The sequence below is a fragment of the Delphinapterus leucas genome, chromosome 7 (assembly GCF_059928025.1).
Source record: "Delphinapterus leucas isolate spDelLeu-1000000601 "Yukka" chromosome 7, BTC_Dleu_Yukka2, whole genome shotgun sequence".
In the NCBI taxonomy this organism is placed as follows: Eukaryota; Metazoa; Chordata; class Mammalia; order Artiodactyla; family Monodontidae; genus Delphinapterus; species Delphinapterus leucas.
The window spans coordinates 27,513,409-27,532,207 of NC_143135.1; the positions used below are offsets into that span (position 1 = coordinate 27,513,409).

The 18,799-nt window shown below is 41.2% G+C and overlaps 1 protein-coding gene across 1 annotated transcript in view; it reads left to right on the plus strand.

Moving 5' to 3' along the window:
• Positions 1–18,799, plus strand: part of MPPED2 (metallophosphoesterase domain containing 2) — an 83,982-nt gene that overhangs the window by 9,379 nt on the left and 55,804 nt on the right. The gene's annotated exons all lie outside the window — the stretch shown is intronic.

An 18,799-nucleotide genomic window follows, 5' to 3' on the forward strand; every position in this document is an offset into this window, starting at 1 on the left:
GACTTTAACACCAGGAACGTGTCAGCATCCCTAAACATCCATCAGCAGGAAGATAAGACAGATTTCACCTTGGCTTTGTGGGGTATGCATGCCAACTCTACATACCAATGGATCCAGCATTTGAAAAGATCAGAATAGCAATTTTTGATACATTGACCTGTTTTGATCCCTGAGAAGGAACAATTTGGTAGGCCTTTTTAGGTAACTCAGAAGTTGAGGTTTGCGTTTCAATATATAAAAAAAAAGTCCATTTGAGAAATAGTGAACTATGAATTGGCTTTTGAGAAATGTAAAAGTATCTGAAACTTCAATTGCCCAAGGTCTGCCATCTGTTAGTATCTAGGAGACTTACCATGCGTTGTGCTCAGATTCTGACTTTTACAGGTTAACTTGTTTTCACTTTGTTCCTGACCTTCACATTTTGGGCACAGCTGGATGCTCTGAAACCTGTTTTGACTCCACCAACTTAGAGAAAAGAAGAATGAGGAGGAGGGAGTCTTTGGGAAGAATAGACAGACTAGGAAGGAGGTATTACCTCCTAAAGGATGTTAATCCCGAATTCTTCCATAATGCAGTTCAAAGAAGGATCTGTTTTCCCCCATGTGAAATATAAAGGCATAGGCAGGTGTCCTTTTCCTTACAGAAGAGTGAGTCCAATACCACCCCCTTGCCCACTGACACTTGAGAATTCAGAAGGGAAATAATAACCCCGCGGGAGGTGGTTGGTCCCATGTCGTGCCCCTTGGTGGCGGATGGCTGGCCTGTTTTGCATCTCTCCATCTCGACCCCTCCACCACGTTAACGGCAGCCGGCACGCTCCACTGTTTATCTTGGAATTGGATACCATCATCTTGGCAACCAAACTGGGACCTTTCCTGCTCAGATTGTTTGTCATTTGTTGTTAATTATCTGTTACCATAAATTCTGCACTTTGAGAAAAAAGGGAATGTTTTGAAATATTTCCTCCAACATGTAAGTGGAGCTTCATTTTCTGTGGACAGAAGAGGGGAAAAAAAGATCAGCCCTTTTGGGAATGGGTTTCAGGGAAATCAAATGCTCTGGTTTTTCAGACCAGATGGGTTAGATCCTGCTAATGCAGCCAGGATTCGCAGCAGAAGAACCTTTGCAATTCAGGAATTATCTATATTTGTGAGAGGTGCCCCCTTTTGAGGGAAAAAAGAATTTACCTTTACATAAGGAGTTGTGCTTTTATCGCAGTCTCTTTGTGCCATAATTGTGTGTTGTGTGTGTATGCTCGAGAGCCTGTTCCCTGCAGTTTCTCACTTTCAAAGGTTATTAAGACAAAGCAGTCCAAAGTGAAAGGTAGCTTCTGCTTACCTGCCTTTGTGAGGCATTTATTTTGTCAAGTATAGAATTAAAATGAGCTTTCTGGCCATTAGTGGATTTTAGTCATGCCCCCGCCCTCTGCAGGGAAGGTTGCGTCACCTTATGAACAAACAGCACTGTTTTGTGAGGTGCTGTATCATGAGCTGAGGGAGCCACCGCTGGACTTACTGTCTTAACAAAGCGGTCAACAGAAGAACAGGAGACAGGAAGAATGCGTGCATGCATTTTGGAGGGAAGAGTTTGGGAGTGAAGTGGTTATTGCTAAGCAGAAATCTAGGCACATTTAAAGACATACAAACTGAAATCATTTGAAAAGTTCCAAAAGAAAGTATATCCAGAATCCAGGCTGTGTCTCCACCCCGGGACCCCTTACATGTGTTCGCTTATAGTCTCTGTTGCTAGTATCTCATCTTTACCATGGGGATCATAACAATATATGCCTCCATAGGTAATGGTGAAGGTTATATTAGGTGATGCTTAGTATTGAGTAAAGCACTTAGCACAGTATTCCAAAGCTCCATGCATGGAAGCTACTGTTACTAATATTGTTTACCCACAACATCAATGCTTGAACTTCAGCAGAGTTTTAATGGCGGCACATAGACCATCATCACCATAACTTTTTTTGCCATTAAGTTTGGTGTGTCTGTTTTCTTCTCGTTGAGGAGCTTTGTTTTTGTTTTCCTCTCACTGTTAACGTTTTTAGGGTTGTGCTGTCTCCCAAGGCATCCCCACACTGGGAGGGAGGATTGAGTCTCTGCTAACCTGCTGATAGTCAGGGGCACACACTTAATAAACACCCATCGCAGCTCCTGCCTGCTGCTTGGGACAGTGTAGCTCTCAGAGATGTGCCTTTTCCTGGAGTTGAGGAATTTGCCTGGGTCTGCTGCCTTTGGTTTCTGCAGAGCCAGAAAATGTTCTTCCCAGGCTTAGAAGGAAGGAATCCTGACCTGAATGGTGTTGCCCCTGAAATAAAACATCCTTTCTACGTATTCCACTTCCGTTATCCTTTTATCTCCTCCCTCAGTGTTTTTCAAAGGGAGTACGGTAGGTGTGTGTGCATTATTTTAGAGCACAGCTTACAATCACATTTTAGGATTAAGAAATGAGTGTTAACCTAGTGTCTCAGATTTAGGAACAGTTTGCGTATGAGAACAAGAGACTGGATGGAGGAGAATGGAGGTTGAAAAAACGCACCCTCACACTGCTCTGGGGGAGGCTGGGGAAAGGATTTAACACTTTGGATTCTTTAGAGGCCATTAAAACTCTGATGGGATTGGATTACCTGACTGCACATCTGAAACATGAAACCCTTGCCCAAACCGTGCAATCGAGTTAAGCTCAAAATTCAAGGCCTTCCCCTAAGACTGGCCTCTGGGTAAGCCTCACCGTGGATGGCAAAATGATTTCCTTTGAGAGGAGCAAGACTGCAGTGAGGCTTTTATGGCCAATTGAGCCTGTATGTTGGTGCCAGCCAGACAGTTGGCAGCACTTAGTGCCAAGTTCGGTGATCTGTCCACCAGTTTTTCCCAAGGTCTTCAATTCCGTCTGGATTCAGGGCTGACATTGAAGAGAAGTCCATTGTAAATCCAACTTCCTAGGCATGCCTCCTGAATTTTTTATTTTTCCAAGTGGAGAGGTACTGAGAGGTGCCGGGAGAGCAGCAGGCTGCTCCCCTGCCGTCAACTTTGAGGCTTGGAATGATGTCCTCCTCCCTAAATACACTTCCTTTCCTCTCTCCACCTTCGTCACTGCTTCAGGGGAGCCCCTACCCCTTTCTCTGGATTACGTGAACCCTTTGTGTGTATGGACCCAGAGCACCTACAAGTAATGCTTTCCCTTGGTCGCACTTTTTATAAATGTGTTTTCTGAATGCTTGTGAAATGTCTGTCTTCCACTAGGCTTTAAGCTCTCTGAAGGCAGCATCTCTTTTTTTTTTTGCGGTACGTGGGCCTCTTACTGTTGTGGCCTCTCCGTTGCGGAGCACAGGCTCCGGACGCGCAGGCTCAGCGGCCATGGCTCACGGGCCCAGCCGCTCCGCGGCATGTGGGATCCTCCCGGACCGGGGCACGAACCCACGTCCCCTGCATCGTCAGGCGGAGTCTCAACCACTGCGCCACCACGGAAGCCCGGCAGCAACTCTTTTTATTCTTTGTTGCCCATCTGTATCCACAGCACGTATCATAGTGCTATCACATTCTAGATACTCTCCAAATACTTGTTGAGTGAATGAATGACAGTTGAGTTTTCAGGGATTCCATGTTCTCTTACTATGTGCTTTCCCAAGAAGTGTGTGCTCCCTTGGAATCATTCATTCATTTTGAGGGCATGTATTTAGACTTGATGGTATACTTGGCTTTAAAAAGGGTAACTTATGAGTCTCCCGTGTTTTTTTCAGGATGGAGCTGGATGAAGCTCAGAGTGAGTATTTCTGATACTCCTACACTAATGCTATAATCTGTCCTGCCTTCGGTTGACTCTTACTTTGACAGTAGTAGACTCTCATTTCTAACACAGGAAAAATGTCAAAGTTTCACTTTCATCTTGACCCTAAAGATTTGGGTTTCCTATCTTTTTCTCTACCTTAAAAACTGAGGTATTAGAAAGTATGTTGTCTTAACTCCTTGTAAAGCGCTTACTTATTTATCCTATTTGGCATCAACTATTATTGGCTAGAAGCGTGAAATTAATTAGGATATATTTCAGCCCGAGTACCAGGAGCCTGTCAGCTGTCCCTAATATGTGGAGTTTACCTGAAATGAAGACCACGAAAAGGGGTCATCTCTTATCATGGGAATCACACATTTTGCATAAAGCGAACCAATTTTATTCTGTATCCTTATGTTTTTAACAACTTTACTTTTTTTTTGTAGTAAACTCTTCTAGTTCTTATCATACGACTATTTTCACAGAAACCTGTGATTTGGGTTTACTACAGATAACACCACTATAACGACATTGGTGTTATACAGTGATTGAAAGCCTTCTGAAACTTCTGTTTTAAAGGTGAAACAAATGAAATTTAAAGGAAGCATGCAATGGATTTCTAATTACTGGTGACTAAGCTATAAACTTCTTGAAAAGTAAATGACAAAAAAATGCTGCTGAAGAGTGCCAAGCTTAAGGAAGAATTTTACAAGGGGCAGAGCATAAAAGAGGGGAGAGAATAAGAGAGATTTGCATGGCAAGCACTTTGGGGCAGGAAGTTGTTAATTTAAGTGATGGGCTTTAGGTTTTCTCCCTGACTGTCCCCTTACTGTGTCTACTAAGAAAGGTGTTGTATAATTAGGCTTTCTGGAGATCCCTTTTGGCTGAGGACCTAATTGAGTTTCAGGACTAGAGGGCTGAGCTGGATGGAGTTGGGGGAGCTTTTGGCCCTGCTGGTCGAAACCCATGGGTGGACCTGCCTCTTTGATAAGTACCTGTAGTGACTGGCAGTGACATTGTTTGGGGAAAGTATGGTTTAGTAATTGAATAGTCAGTGCTCCTTAGTATATGAAAATCTCTCTTTAACATAGGGAAGACACCAAAATCCACATGTGCAATTTAAATGAGCTTGTATTCTGCATTATAAATATGCACCGGATGCCAAGTAGAAAACCGGAACACTCTCTCAGGATGCTGTTAGGGCCAAGCGGAATCTCATTAGGGACGGCTTCAAAGATCAGTTCCTCGTGTCCATAAAAACAAGTGTAAATTATCTGGTGCGCGCCTGCTGTTAGCAGTTGCGGTGTTGCATTATGCATGATGCCAGACTGCACAGAGGAGCCACAAACCGCTTGGAGCTCCAAAATAGATGTGGGGATTCCTCCACCCATACATAGATATTTTTTTGGTGCTGAGTCCTACATTTTGGAAATTTATTGGTGTGTTTCAGTTAATGGAGGGTGCTACATATAACCTGCTCGTACATTTTTGATGAATTGGAGTCAGTTTGGAGAGGCGTGATAAGGCTCTGAATTGTTTATATGAACGACCAATCTACTCAGATTTATGTATTTTGTTCACATCTGGAGTCAGATTATGGACATAGCACAGTGCCTGGTACAGTAAATAGTTATTGATGAAGAAGTGGATAAATGGACGTCTTCTTGGGTCTAGCAGTCAGGATAATGTAGAAATGCAAACCACCCAGTCCTTGTCTAGTAGGGATGTTTTGCTTACTTAAGGAGACAATCAAATGTGTCTGAATTATATACACTTGATAAGATAACCGTGTGTGCACTGTTAATAATAGAAGGATCAAGGTGTATTTTTGCATACCTGTGTGCTGTGCTCACTGTGAGGGAAACATGTAAAGACTTTTACATATGGACAGTTGGCAACCCAGAGAGCTTAAATGACCAGAGCAAGGTCACACAGGACGCCTGACTTACAGTACATTGTGTGTGTCTTTATGACCCTTAGTGAGCAGAAGGTGCTTAAGCAACTTACAGTTTGGGGCAGACAATAAATCCTAACCGGGGCCCACTGAAAAAAAATGCATAACGTGAAAGTTGTGAGTTAAGTTTTATTTGGGGCAACTGAGGACTATAGCCTGGGAGACAGCTTCTCAGATAGCTCTGAGGAACTGCTCCAAAGAGGTAGCGGGGAAGGTCAATATATTATATATATATGATTTTAGTGAAGCACCAGTTCTGGCAGAGGCTGGCTGCTAGGCACGAGGAGCATATGTCTCCGTTAATGATTTTAGTACTTTTGTAGATATGAGGAGATGCAAGAATTTGCGCTCATAAAAATCTTCTCCTGAAAATATCTAACTAGCTGAAGTCCTGTTCTGTCAGTTTTCCCCAGATCACAGAGGTGCCTCATTCCTGGTCTCCATCCCGAACTCCTTTCAGGGAGCGTTGAAGGTCAGTGGCTGTGGTGGATAGTGACTTAATCCTTGTAGAGGCAGATGGCAAGTGCCAGTTTTTAGTTGGCAGTGAGTAGGAGAAGCGGGGGAGAATTTCTTTAAGAACACATCTGAAATAAGCCTTTTACGAGTAATCTGACTTCATTCTATTAAATTGCTTTCCAATTTTATTTCCTAATTTTCCACTGTAGACATAGCCCAGGTTAGTCAAAGCGTCTTCATGTCTAATTCTTTTCCCAAACATGAAAGAAGGAAAGCTCCCTGTAGGAGGCACCCCGTTATGGAAAACTGTTTAAATGAAACAGGAGCAGCTATTTTCTGCCATGGAGGATCACACTTTGCTTTCATTTCATAATATCTCCTCCTTTTCTTACCACCCATGTGTCCCTTGGTTCCTCTAAAACCTGGCAGCGTTTTTCTGTACCTCAGAGTCCAGAAACCACTGACATTTCCTTCTCGGTGACGATGCATACTGGACAGCACTTGCATCTTTGCTGGGATGTGGGAACTGAGAAGTGTGGAGCCATATGCCATGGACTTGGACAGTGGCACACATTCCAGACAAGTGAAATGGTTTCTGGCCCACTGCTCGTGCTGTGTGGGAATGAGCAAACCTATATGCTTCTAGGTCTTTCGGAGACATGAAGATAGAAGGTTAGATGCTTCAACACAGTACCTTTTACAAAGTTCAATTTGAGTACAGTTTTGAGACCTGACCGTGGTTGAATATCAAGGGTTACTTCAAAGTCACCTGCATTTTTGAGAATTTCTCAAAGGTTGCTATTTGGAAATAATCTCTCTGACCAAAAAAAAGTGGTGTTACTGCATAGAAAATTGCTTCCGCGAGCCGTAATCGGTGTTGGCATCACTTGGGAGACCATCGAAGTGTGTCTTCTTCACTAAGATTGAGAAACCCCATAGCCACGAGTCACTCTGCAAGTAGCATTTCCAGCCACGTGCGCTTGGAAAAAAGCTCTGTGGTAGGTATGAGGTATCCTATTAAACTTCTTTATGTTAAAACTGCAGCTGGGCCCAAGTTGGCTTTGGCGACGGTCCTCTCTGCCTAGGGTGCTGCAGATCTAGCCATCAGCCAGACTCTCACCAAATGCCTCGGATGCTGGTGCAGTGGCCTGCAGCTGGGCGTTGCTGGTGGTGAGCCAGAAGTACCTGTTAGATCTTTAAAAGCGGAGCAGCACAGACAAGTAGAAGAATTCTTCCAGCTCTGTTGCTTTTCTGGGAAGTTCAGAGAGGGCATTTAGCAGCGACTTTTGCATTCAGTTCTGACTATTGAACTTCGTAATAGGAAAATTATCTAATAAAAGCTCTAGTTTTGGGTGGTGATTAAAATGAGTAGCTCTGGAATACTCAAGACCCCCACTTAACTGCACAGAGAAGCTCATAAAATATGCATGGTGAGGAGTCCAGCTAGTGAATATGTTAGTTGTAGAAGTCTATACTATACCTCCCTGTAGAAATTATACATCTCCATTGTTTATATACGAATGTGTGTGTATGTATCTGCACACATACCCACAGATAAATGAAGGTTTAAAATTAAACATAGATGAAAGTGTTTTCTGAACACTGCTGATGGCGATCTAAAAAACAAATAAAACATTGGACATTGTTTGCATGTGGGTTGCACACCTCAGCTAACGATTACTAACACGGTTGACCTTGTTTTCTATTGAGGGCACCGAGAAGCTACATTATGAAGCATATTGGGTCAACCCGGAGTTCACAGTTAACATCATTTTTCTTTCTGTGGAGATGAAAAGGTCTTCAGCCAGATTGTTTTCTTTTGGTTCCACACCAGGTGGGGGGTAGCATGATTTTTGCATGACTATGGCTCTGCTCTATAAATGAGCAGATTCAGTCTTTTGTTTTAAACGTAATCAGCAAGATTGCATTTGCATTGCTTGTAAGTGAATCGCATAAGTGAAATTACACTGCCTGCATCTCATTTGGTGTCATAAAATGTTACGGGATGCAGGCTGTTTTTCTCCAACTAAAGTGTCTTCAGTTGGTATTAGGATGCTTGCTTTCATTTTCCTTTGTGACCAAATTTATTGCATTCTGCAGAGCTAGGGCTCATATTTTCACTTAGGTTAGTTGCTGGAGAAATACTCCTTCATGTTCCCTAGAATAAGCTAAGATATTGGTTCAGTAGGGGGTAAATGGAGTTTTAAGACTATCTCATGTCGTGTAGCAAGTGATTGGTAATCACTTGCTGTAGTTTGACACAAACTTCTGCTTCCTAAGAGTAAATAAATGCTAGTCACTGTTGGTTGGAAGTATAATGCAATCTAAAGCTTTTCAGGCAGTTAATGTAAACCACAAGATGGTTTACATAAAACAAAAACAAAAACTTCAGTTAGTCACTTTTTTTTAATGACCAGTATAAAATACATATCTTAATTGGCTCTTAGGATAGTCTTAAGGCAGTTGACTTAAAAGTCATTTTGAGATTCCTCCGCTTATTTCCTTGAAAATAAATAATTTAACACAACAGTAGTAATCACTGACTTCAAAAGTCAGTAATTTCAGTGACAAATGAGAATGCCCTATTTCACAGATCCCTCCCCCTTCCATTGAGGTTTTCTTAATTCATGAATTTTTCAGGTGGAAGTTTGAGGGAAGGGTATGAGTTCTTAGATAACCTAGAACATGGTGTGGTTATCCACAAAACCGCTGTTTGTTAACTACATGACTGATAAAACCCCACAAGGCAGCGGGCAGCTGAAGTGCTGATTATGCCCTTTGGTAAATGTGAAAACTGCTTTCAAAAAGAAAAAGTATGCCAGTTATACTGATACCAACAAAATCAAAGTGCTGAATAACGAATGATGATCTTTAGTTATTTGGATAGTTATTAGTAGAAAAAAAATGGGAAGAATTAAATGTGACGAATAGGAAATGTAAATATCAGAGGGTGCGTTGTTTCGCCTATCAAAAGAGAAGACTTGAGAATACTAAATCCAAAAGCAAAACTAACATTCTAAAATAGCTTACAGGTTTTTTTCAGTAAGACCTTGAAGGAGAAGTGCAGTTTTGTATTCTCATTATCTTAAAAAAAAATGTGTCTAGAAAAACGTTTCATATGGAAGGAGAGGATTGAGTATAACTTCTTTTTAATTAGTGAATTTTTAATTGAAGCATGAGACATAGAAGTGTACAAATTAACTGTATTTGACTAAATGAATTCTCACAAAGGGAACATGCTTATGTGATCAGTATTGGATGTCGTTTTAAGGATCATTTGTTTTAGTCTGCAAAACAATATTCTAAAGTCATGAGATTTTAAATATCATAGTCTCTGATAAACTTGTATTAATAAAAATTGTAGAGACCTTTGTTACTAGCAGTGTGTGATTTACAAAGGAGATAATTGTACGTGTTGGGATCCCAGTGGCCTCCCTAGGATTCCTCTGTAGTTGGAAGTTGCAGGGCTGAGCATATATGTGACTACTATGACTTTTATTTAAACTGGTCTCTAAGGCATACTTTCCATTTGTAGTCATTTAAGATTTCCCGAAGGCTCCTCTCTGTGATTTGATAATTCTCTGGATAATATTTCCAAACGGATGACCTTCTTGAGTTAAAATAATTTTTTTAGTCTAGCTTTAAAGACATCTTTATTTTCTATTCCATTCATCACCATTTTCCCATTGAAAAAATTAACCATGCCTATCCCACTTCAAATGAGCAGCTGCACTTTGAAACTAGATCCTTCTTTTGGCTGTAATTGTCCAAATGAGGAGGACTAGGTTGGCTAACTATTTTGAAAGGAATTGATTGTGACTGTAAAGCATTTTTTTTTTCTTTCTTTCTTTTTTTTTTTTTTTTGCAGTACGCGGGCCTCTCACTGTTGTGGCCTCTCCCGTTGCGGAGAACAGGCTCCGGACGCGCAGGCTCAGTGGCCATGGCTCACGGGCCCAGCCGCTCCGCGGCATGTGGGATCTTCCCGGACCGGGGCATGAACCCGTGTCCTCTGCATTGGCAGGCAGACTCCCAACCACTGCGCCACCAGGGAAGCCCGTGTAAAGCATTTTTATGCTTTCAGTTACTTTCTGTTCAAATTTTGGTGTGTTCCCAGCTAGAGAAAAAAAAAAAAAAGGAAGAAGAAAGTTAACAAGGAAGGAGGGAGGGAAGAAAGAAGGACAGAAACAAAAGAAAGAGGAAAAGGAGGGGAGGCAGTTCACAAAATACTTGTAAGCAAGACAGCTCTTACATGGAAATAGCTTAACTCCAGCCTTGGAAGAAAGGGAAAGAATGACTCCAAAATCTAGTCTGAAAAACACTTCGGGGCTTGAAGTATGACTGTAAACTACTGACACAGAGTTTTCTTTTTCATAAATTCCCCAGAATAAATAAAATAGTAAAAAAATGCATACATACATACGTGTGTGTGTGTGTGTGTGTGTTTATTCTGTTTGGTGTCATTTTCATCTATTCCTGCAATACCTACATTGCTCTCAGTATGATTCTGAAACTATTTCTTTAGCGGTTGTCTTTGGAGCCAATTCATGGATATATAAGGAAAGAGTTCTGTTTTCCAGTTACAGATATCATCTTCATACATATTCATTCATACCTTCTTGGTGAAATCCTTAAGGTGTCCAAGGAATAAAATTCATCAGTGAGTTTTTACTTTTGACTTTCTCACTCTGGCCACAGGGCACTTTAGAGTTACCAGGCTAAATGTCTTCTTTGGTTGCCCGAAGAGTTCTTATATACATAGTACTATGGCAGCCTTATACTTTTCTACAAAGGTACTAGACTGTCTATTGGAAAGCTGATCCAAAGGATCCTATGCAAATGGAAAATATGGTCTATCAGCTTACAGACTGAAATAATTGCACATTCTGTTTAGGTGACCAAGATGGCTGATTAGAGATGGTTACTGATTGGTTACTTAACAAGTAGCCATTTTTTTCAAAGGAAACTAACAATCGTAATAGACTAGCTGGCTATATATGTATGTTAAATCTCATAATAACTAGGGAAGAACACTTCCAAATGAACATGAATTATAGCTCTGTTTATTATACAATTGTGAAAGCTAATAATTTGTCTTGACATAATAGCTGCTTTGAGCTATCAAGAGTCACGAATAACTGAAAATACATATAAATTTCCAAAAATATATTTGAATTCTTATATTTTGATTATACAAAATTATACATTGTCTCCAACAAAAAGTTCATACTGATACCTCTAGTTAAGACAGAAATATTCTAAAACTCACTTAACCTTATAAAGAGAATGGCGAATACCATGGTCTTAGAGTTTTGATATGTACTTGCTTATTTGGCATGGTCATGCTTTTATTCATTCACTAATTCAAGTATTTATTGAATTTATGCTATGTCCCAGGCAAGCAAACTGCTTGAGTCTGGGACTGTTTAACAAATTGAAATGATAATCTCATAAATTTATTATGGGGGAAAATAATTCAATGTAATGCACACTAATGGTCTGTATCGGCCTTGAATCAAAATTTTTCATAGCCTAGAGTATAAAACTAACCCTCATTATTTTGATTATCTTCCATTTGATGGCTTTTTCTTCATTTTGTTGTCTTATTTTGCTTGGTTAAACACTCTTTTTAGGGAACCCTTTTCCCCTCTCCTTCAGGGCATCTTAGATCTTCTGGGCTTCAGGGCAGACAGTCTACGGTAGACCAAGGAAACCAGTTAAAATGAGCAAACCAGACAGAACAAGACAAAATCCACAGAGATTATAATAATAATAATAATAAATAATGGCTACCTTCTTTGGAGTGCGTATTGTCTACCCAGTAAGTGCTAACTGCCTTAATACATTATTTTATTTAATTCTTAATATAACCCTCGGAAGTGGGTGGTGTTATTCTCATTTTGCAGATAAGAAAACCAAGGCTAAAAGAAGCCGTCCAGAGTGACCTGGGTTTCACAGTTGGTCAGTGAAACATGTTTACCTGAGTCTATGCATCATGCTAGTCTGTCAAGGAGGCAGCGATAGACCCACAGATTAAAGACTTGGATTTTGACTGTTTTCTTCTTCATGAAGAAGCATGAAGTAAATACAATCCCGATCCACAAACATATTTTTGGAATAGTTCCACTGATTGAGGCTCTGTAGAGAAGCATGACCTAGGATGACTTTTTCTCTCAGATAGAAACACAAGTATGGAGGAATTCATTATTAGGAGGCTGGGGGAATCCATGGAGAAAATCATATTGGATTGAGACTCAAGTGGCGTAGGCTTCATCCTTAAAATGGAACTAATACTGGTTAGAGCAGATGGTCTTCAAGGATCCTTGCATCTCAAGCGTTCTAAGATTTTAGTCTGAAGTTACTCAGAATTCCTTGTATTCCTGGACTTTCCACTCAAACGCTACGTGGATTGGAAGATAATGCAAAGAGAGGTACAAATGGAAACATTACACTCACAAGTCATGTAATTCCAGAAGGAATGCTCAAGACTGTTAACCCATTCAGCTAAACACCCAAAACTGAGTATAAGCATTTAAGAAGGAAAAGATTTTCTCTACCTCTAAGTACATTTGGGGGCCCTTGGAAGACAGAGATTTCCTCAAAGAACACATTGATATGGAAGTATGAAATAACGATGTGGAGACTGGGCCTTTTACTGAGTGAAATGAAGAATTTGAGATTCCAGAGAAGTGTGTCAAGGTTTTATTTCTTTCACTGGTTCTTAGACACACTCATCTAAGAACATATCAGTGGCCTGAGCAAGCTTCTAGTTTCAGAATGGCTGCTGACTCACACTTTGACATTGGACAAGTCTCTCCAGCCTTGTTTTCTTATCTGTAAGATGTAGTATAGGTCCCCCAAACTGCCAAAACACCTGTAAATCAAGTATATCTTTAGATGTCACACAAGCCAGAGAGTGACAATATTGAGATGGTGTTTGGAGTGATGGGACTCCCAAGTGACTTGAGTTATGGCCAAATGACCAAGTCAGAGGACCTGGACTCACGTCATTCCTATGGAGCAGAATAAGAAAATTCCAAAGTGAAAAAAAGAAATATGCAGTTGAGTGAGAATGGTTTGTCCTCTGGAATGAGTTAAATAGGTGATGATAATTCTGCCGTCGTACACAATGGCATCGAGGAAGATGGTGGAGGAGGCCAGATCGTTCAGTCCAGCATTGCTGTGGAGTCCCGGAGACTCTCTGCTTTGGGGTTGGTGTGAGCTGCAGGTCTAGAAAGGACGAGAGGGCCTGTTACTCTGAGGAGTGTATACTAGTGCACTAATGTAAGGGAGACCAGGCTTAAGGGAAGGCAGAAGTGCGGCATCTTCTAGCCCAAAGGTGTGGCAGGAGGTGGCAAATCTCTAGTGGATAATCTTGAGTTCGGGGGAAGAAATTTTAAAATAGGAACCCAGCCTTAAAGGAACAGAGTGAGGGCAAATGGATTGCGTTCCCTGGACTTGTAGGTTATAAAGGCTTATGGCAGGAAGGAGGAGAAGCTCATTTCCTAGAACTGAAGTGGAAAGCAAAGCAGAGGGAGATGCCAAAGTGGCTTGTCCCTGAGATGCTTGAGGAATGGATTAGGATTTTCTGGATGCCATCTATGGTCAAGGTTGGTCAGGGTCAGCCCAGAACCCTGGCCTGGGACTGAGCTGAGTGGTGAGCATGCAGCTGCCATAGCTCTGGGGAGAGAACTGGCTTGGGGAGAGAACTGGCTTGGGGACAGGGAACCTTGCTGTGTATTTGTTGGGAAATTCATAAAATGCCTGGAGGACCCTATGTTAGTTAAGGTGCCCCAAGACATGCCAAGAAGTCTGAGAAGGGTGTGCTTTTTCTCTCTAGTTCTTAGTTTGCCTCATAAGGTTAAAAAGAAGGAGGAGTAGTCCTCAATTTCTTAATCTCTAGGTCTTTGATTTATGTTTCTGATTATTTATGGTCATAAAATGGTCAGTGTAATCTACCTGACAGCTTCCTCCTTGCTGTATAGCCTTTTCTTGTCAGTAATACTGAAATCCTTACAATGTAAGACAGACCTGTGCCAGAGGTGGTCCTTGGAGTTGTAGATACCATATTTAACACTCAAAGAACCCTCTGAAGTGGCTATGGATCCTTCCTTCATGAGGCTTGAATCAGGATTCAAACCCAGCTCTTCTTATTACAAAGCCCATTCTTTTTCACAAGGCCATCCTGACTTTCAACTTGAAGTACTTTCTTTCCTGTGTCTCGATCTTGTTTTTAACAGGAACAATGAAGATTTTCAAAATTCCAGATGCCATGCCTAGAAATCTACAGAAAGAAATGCTGTCTTCTCTTTGCTTAACCTTTAAATGCTTCAGACAAAAATATGTGTTGGTTTGTTTTTTAACTGTAGGAAATGCAAATGTAACTCACGAGTTGTTTCTTGAGACCACACCATCCTTCCCAAATTTGAAAGGCATGGCACTGAATATTGGATCTTAAGATGATGGTCGTGGGTGAGCATGGAGGTAGTGAGTGAGCCCAGATGATTGTGTTCTCTGACCTCTAAGCAAGACCTACATTGTTTTTTACTACATAAGCCTTGCCTTTCTGCTTTTCTCTCTTTCTCTTTTTTTTTTTTCTGAAAGACAATATAAGGAACGTGGTAGTTTACTTTATAAAGTAGGTTTGATGGTGCAGTTGGCGGCAAATGGTGTTGAGTGGTGATGGAACAGTGATTTTTGGAAATAAACTGTGTAGGGGAAGAAGAGGAAAGGAGATACATATGTGCCCTGTGTTTGCATTGGAGCAGGCAACGCACAGGTGGGAGGTGTTTGTGCTCGTCCCTGGGCTCGCCGTGGGTGGCCAGGACTGTCCAGAACATGATTTTATTTATCTTAGAGGAGTTGCTGTCATTTTTTTTTCCCAGAACTATTGGCATTTGAGGTTCACACATCACTGAACTCCTGGTCTGTTGGCATTTGAAGAGTAGGACTCACGGTGTTTCTCACTTATGGCGAGAAGTTATATAGCTAGTGCCCCAAATGGCCCAGTTCATGACCACAGGCAGCCCCAGTGTTAGGGCTGTGTGTCTAGAAATCTTGTCTGGGCTTGACAGCTTAAAAGCCTTTAGGGGGAGTTCAGCAATGGGAAACGGCTAAGAAAATTACGACAAAACTAACCCATGAAATAACCTGCAGCCAGTGAAAACGTTTATAAAGAGTCTGCAGTAACACTGAAAATGCTGATGTTATAATGATTGAAGTGGAGCCCCCAAATCCCCGAATATAACATTTTGAATGCAGAATGATCCCAATTATGTTTTAAAAATGCATAGTGAGGGCTTCCCTGGTGGCGCAGTGGTTGAGAGTCCGCCTGCCGCCGATGCAGGGGACACAGGTTTGTGCCCCGGTCCGGGAAGATCCCACATGCCACGGAGCGGCTGGGCGCGTGAGCCATGGCCGCTGAGCCTGCGCGTCCGGAGCCTGTTCTGCGCAACGGGAGAGGCCACAACAGTGAGAGGCCCGCGTACCGCAAAAAAAAAAAAAAAAAAAAAAAAATGCGTAGTGAAAAGATGAAATGGAAAGAGACCAAAATGTTACTAGTAGCAATTCTTAGGTAAATGAAGCTGGGTTCATCTTTCTTTGCTTTGTATACACATATTCTTAATTTTGTTGATGTTAGTTATTTGTGACTTTAGTAAGCGTATATTTTCCAATTAGGAGGAAAAGGCTTTTTTAACAGCAGAATAATAATTTCACATATTTGGGGGAAACTTGCCTTTCTGGATCAGGGAAATTTGCTTGTCCTTTGTGATTCTGGTTTCTCAGGTGACTCTTATTTGACTGAATTAACACATCACTTTGTGTAAAATAACACCTACTTGACACAAGTACTGAGATGACCTAGAAGACTTGGCAGTTTTAATAGTATTAGGTGAATAATAATTTTAAGAGATAGGGTTGAATTATGAGTCACAAACTGGTATGTTCTTTCGCATTTAGGGTGCAGGCTGCTTTATTATCCATATAGAAGAGAAAGTTGGAATAATTCATTAAGCAGACTATTGGGTTTTGTCATCCTAGTGAAATTAGGGCTATCCTGAGAAATTTCTGTAGAGACAGAAATAATGACAAAACAATACTAATTATGATGATTATTGGTCCTTCACACCATACTCAGTGCGTTCTCATTACTTCCTCACAACATTTCGATGAGGTATTTTTACCCCTAATGTAAATGTGGAAAAGCTGAAGTACGAGATTCAATAACTTGCCCACATTCCAGAGATTGTCCGTTTGTATATTTGGGATTTAGATCCATGCTGTTTGTCTCGAGAACTTATTATGCTCATAAAGTATTATGAGCGATTCTAGTAAATTTCATGCAGAAATTTATATTCAACTACCTGTTTTTCTTTTAAATGAACTAAGAGATGGATGTGAATGATATTTAGACCAGTCAGAACACCTGATGACAGATAGCACTTTATGGTTTTCAGGGTATTTTCTGTTGGACAATAACCAAGTGGACAAAACTCGAATTTCAGAAGCTTATTAGATGTTTAAAAGTTATACCTAATATTTGAAATCTTCAGATCTAGAGAAAACTTGTATTTCTTCAATTTAACATTGGATTTGTATAGAAAAAAAGTACTGGACTGGGAGGCAGTGTAATAGTGAATAAGCCAGGAGTTGGACAGACACCTCTTGTAATTGAGGCTTCACCATTTATGGCATCTCTGACCTTGGGGAGATCACTTATCCTCATTAACCCAGTATTTCTTATTTGTAAAATGGGATTAATAATACCCACCTTATAGGGTTCTTGCAAGGAATAGAGGAAGTAATATTCATAAAATTCAGGCACAGTGCCCAATGCCTGGCATTCACTGATGGGAGCCATTATTTTTGTTACTGGGAGTTGGGAATCATGGAACCTGGAGCCAGTTCTGCTGCTAACAGTGGTCGTGAGCAAGTCCCTCAACCCGTCTGGATCTTCGGCCCCAATGGCAATAATAACACTGTCTTTTTTACCTACAAGGTGAGGATGAAATCAGATTATACATGAAGCAGCTTTTGGAAAAAGTGTGAAGGGCTGTACCAACATACAAGTTAAAGATGAAGGGAACAGTAAGCAGATCAGAAGGGGCAAAGTAGTTGACTTGAGTTTAGGTTGTAACTGGAACTTCCCACAGGAGTTCATTTTGCAGAGAACAAGTTGAGTAAGTTATACTTAGTCTCCTGTGAAAAAAAGCTTTAATCCAGAAACCCAGCAGCATTATTCACAGATTCGCCTGTCTTGTGACCTCTTATCAAGAAAAAGCCAGCCCCGACCTGGACATTGTGGGAAGCCTTATTGCATATTTTCCCCAGTGAGGGCTGGGCCTTTGGTTATTAGGGAACTCTCTGACAGACCTGGCCAAGTTTACTCTTTCACTTGAGAGTGAGAAAAAGAACAAAACAGCCCATTTCTTCAGCCTGGCAAGCTGTGGAAGCATCAAGTGTAGATATGTGCAAGCTGGTCCATACCCCCTCAGACCAATTTATAAAAATTATCTATGTGCTAAATTGCCAGGCACACTCAGAGAAGTTTTGCTTTGGCAAACTTACATCAAAATTCCTGGCTACTCTCAAATCCCTGCCCGGCTGCAGGTACCGTAGCAAACATTTTAATTACTCTCTGTTTGTCCTGACTCTTAAATGTTTGCTACAGGACAAAGAGAAATTATATTTCCAGTCCCGCTGCCCTTATTGAGATGGGTTCATGATTCTTACTGTGTTTGCCAGTATGGTGACATGCTACAACATGGGTGGGAAAGACACAGTAAGTTCTTTGGAATCAGAAACTATTTGTAGTTGGGGGTTATAAATGCTCTCAGTGACTTTCTCAGGCTACCACTCACCCTAGATTCCAACAGGAATCACGTCTGTACACAACAGTGCCAGCTCCAACCTTAATCAAGTTTAATCTGTCAGCCAAGACTGCGTTCCTACAACGGGCATTTGGAGGCATTGCCTATTAAAATATCAAGTCTTTAGCACTGCCTGGAAAGCAAATCTGAAGGCTTGATCGGGACTACCATCTTTTAATTATTATTATTGTTATTGTTGTTATTTTCAAGAGCAATTGATATGGGAGTGAGAAGGGGACTGGTTGGAACTTAACATGCCCCCTTGGCCACCCCTCCCTAAAAGATGATTTAAAAACAGGCAGTGAGCCAGAGAATTTGCAAGGCTAACTTTCTCACGTGGAAGAGAAAAATTATTGCAATGCCCTTTAGCTAAGTACACTCACTTCAGCCTTTATAGACGGCAGTGATCACGTGGTCACCTCTTCATGAGGAAGAGAGCTTGAAACAATCACACAGCAGAACCTCCAGAGATTGGGGGTGGGATGGTATCTGATAGGGTACAGGCAGTACCTGTAAGGTTTTTTTTTTTCCTTCTTTTTTTTAAAAGGCGAAGGTTTTTTGAGGAAGTTATCTTTTTTCCAGAAAACTAAAGTGGCCCAACTTCCTTTTCATCTTATCCATCATTGCTCTAGCAGAAAGAGATAGCTGACATGCCTCAGTCTTAGCAGACCGGTAGGGCACTACAATAGGCAGTTTTGCGGAATGCACACCTCAGATAACCGCCCTCTACAGTTTAGCATTTGAATGG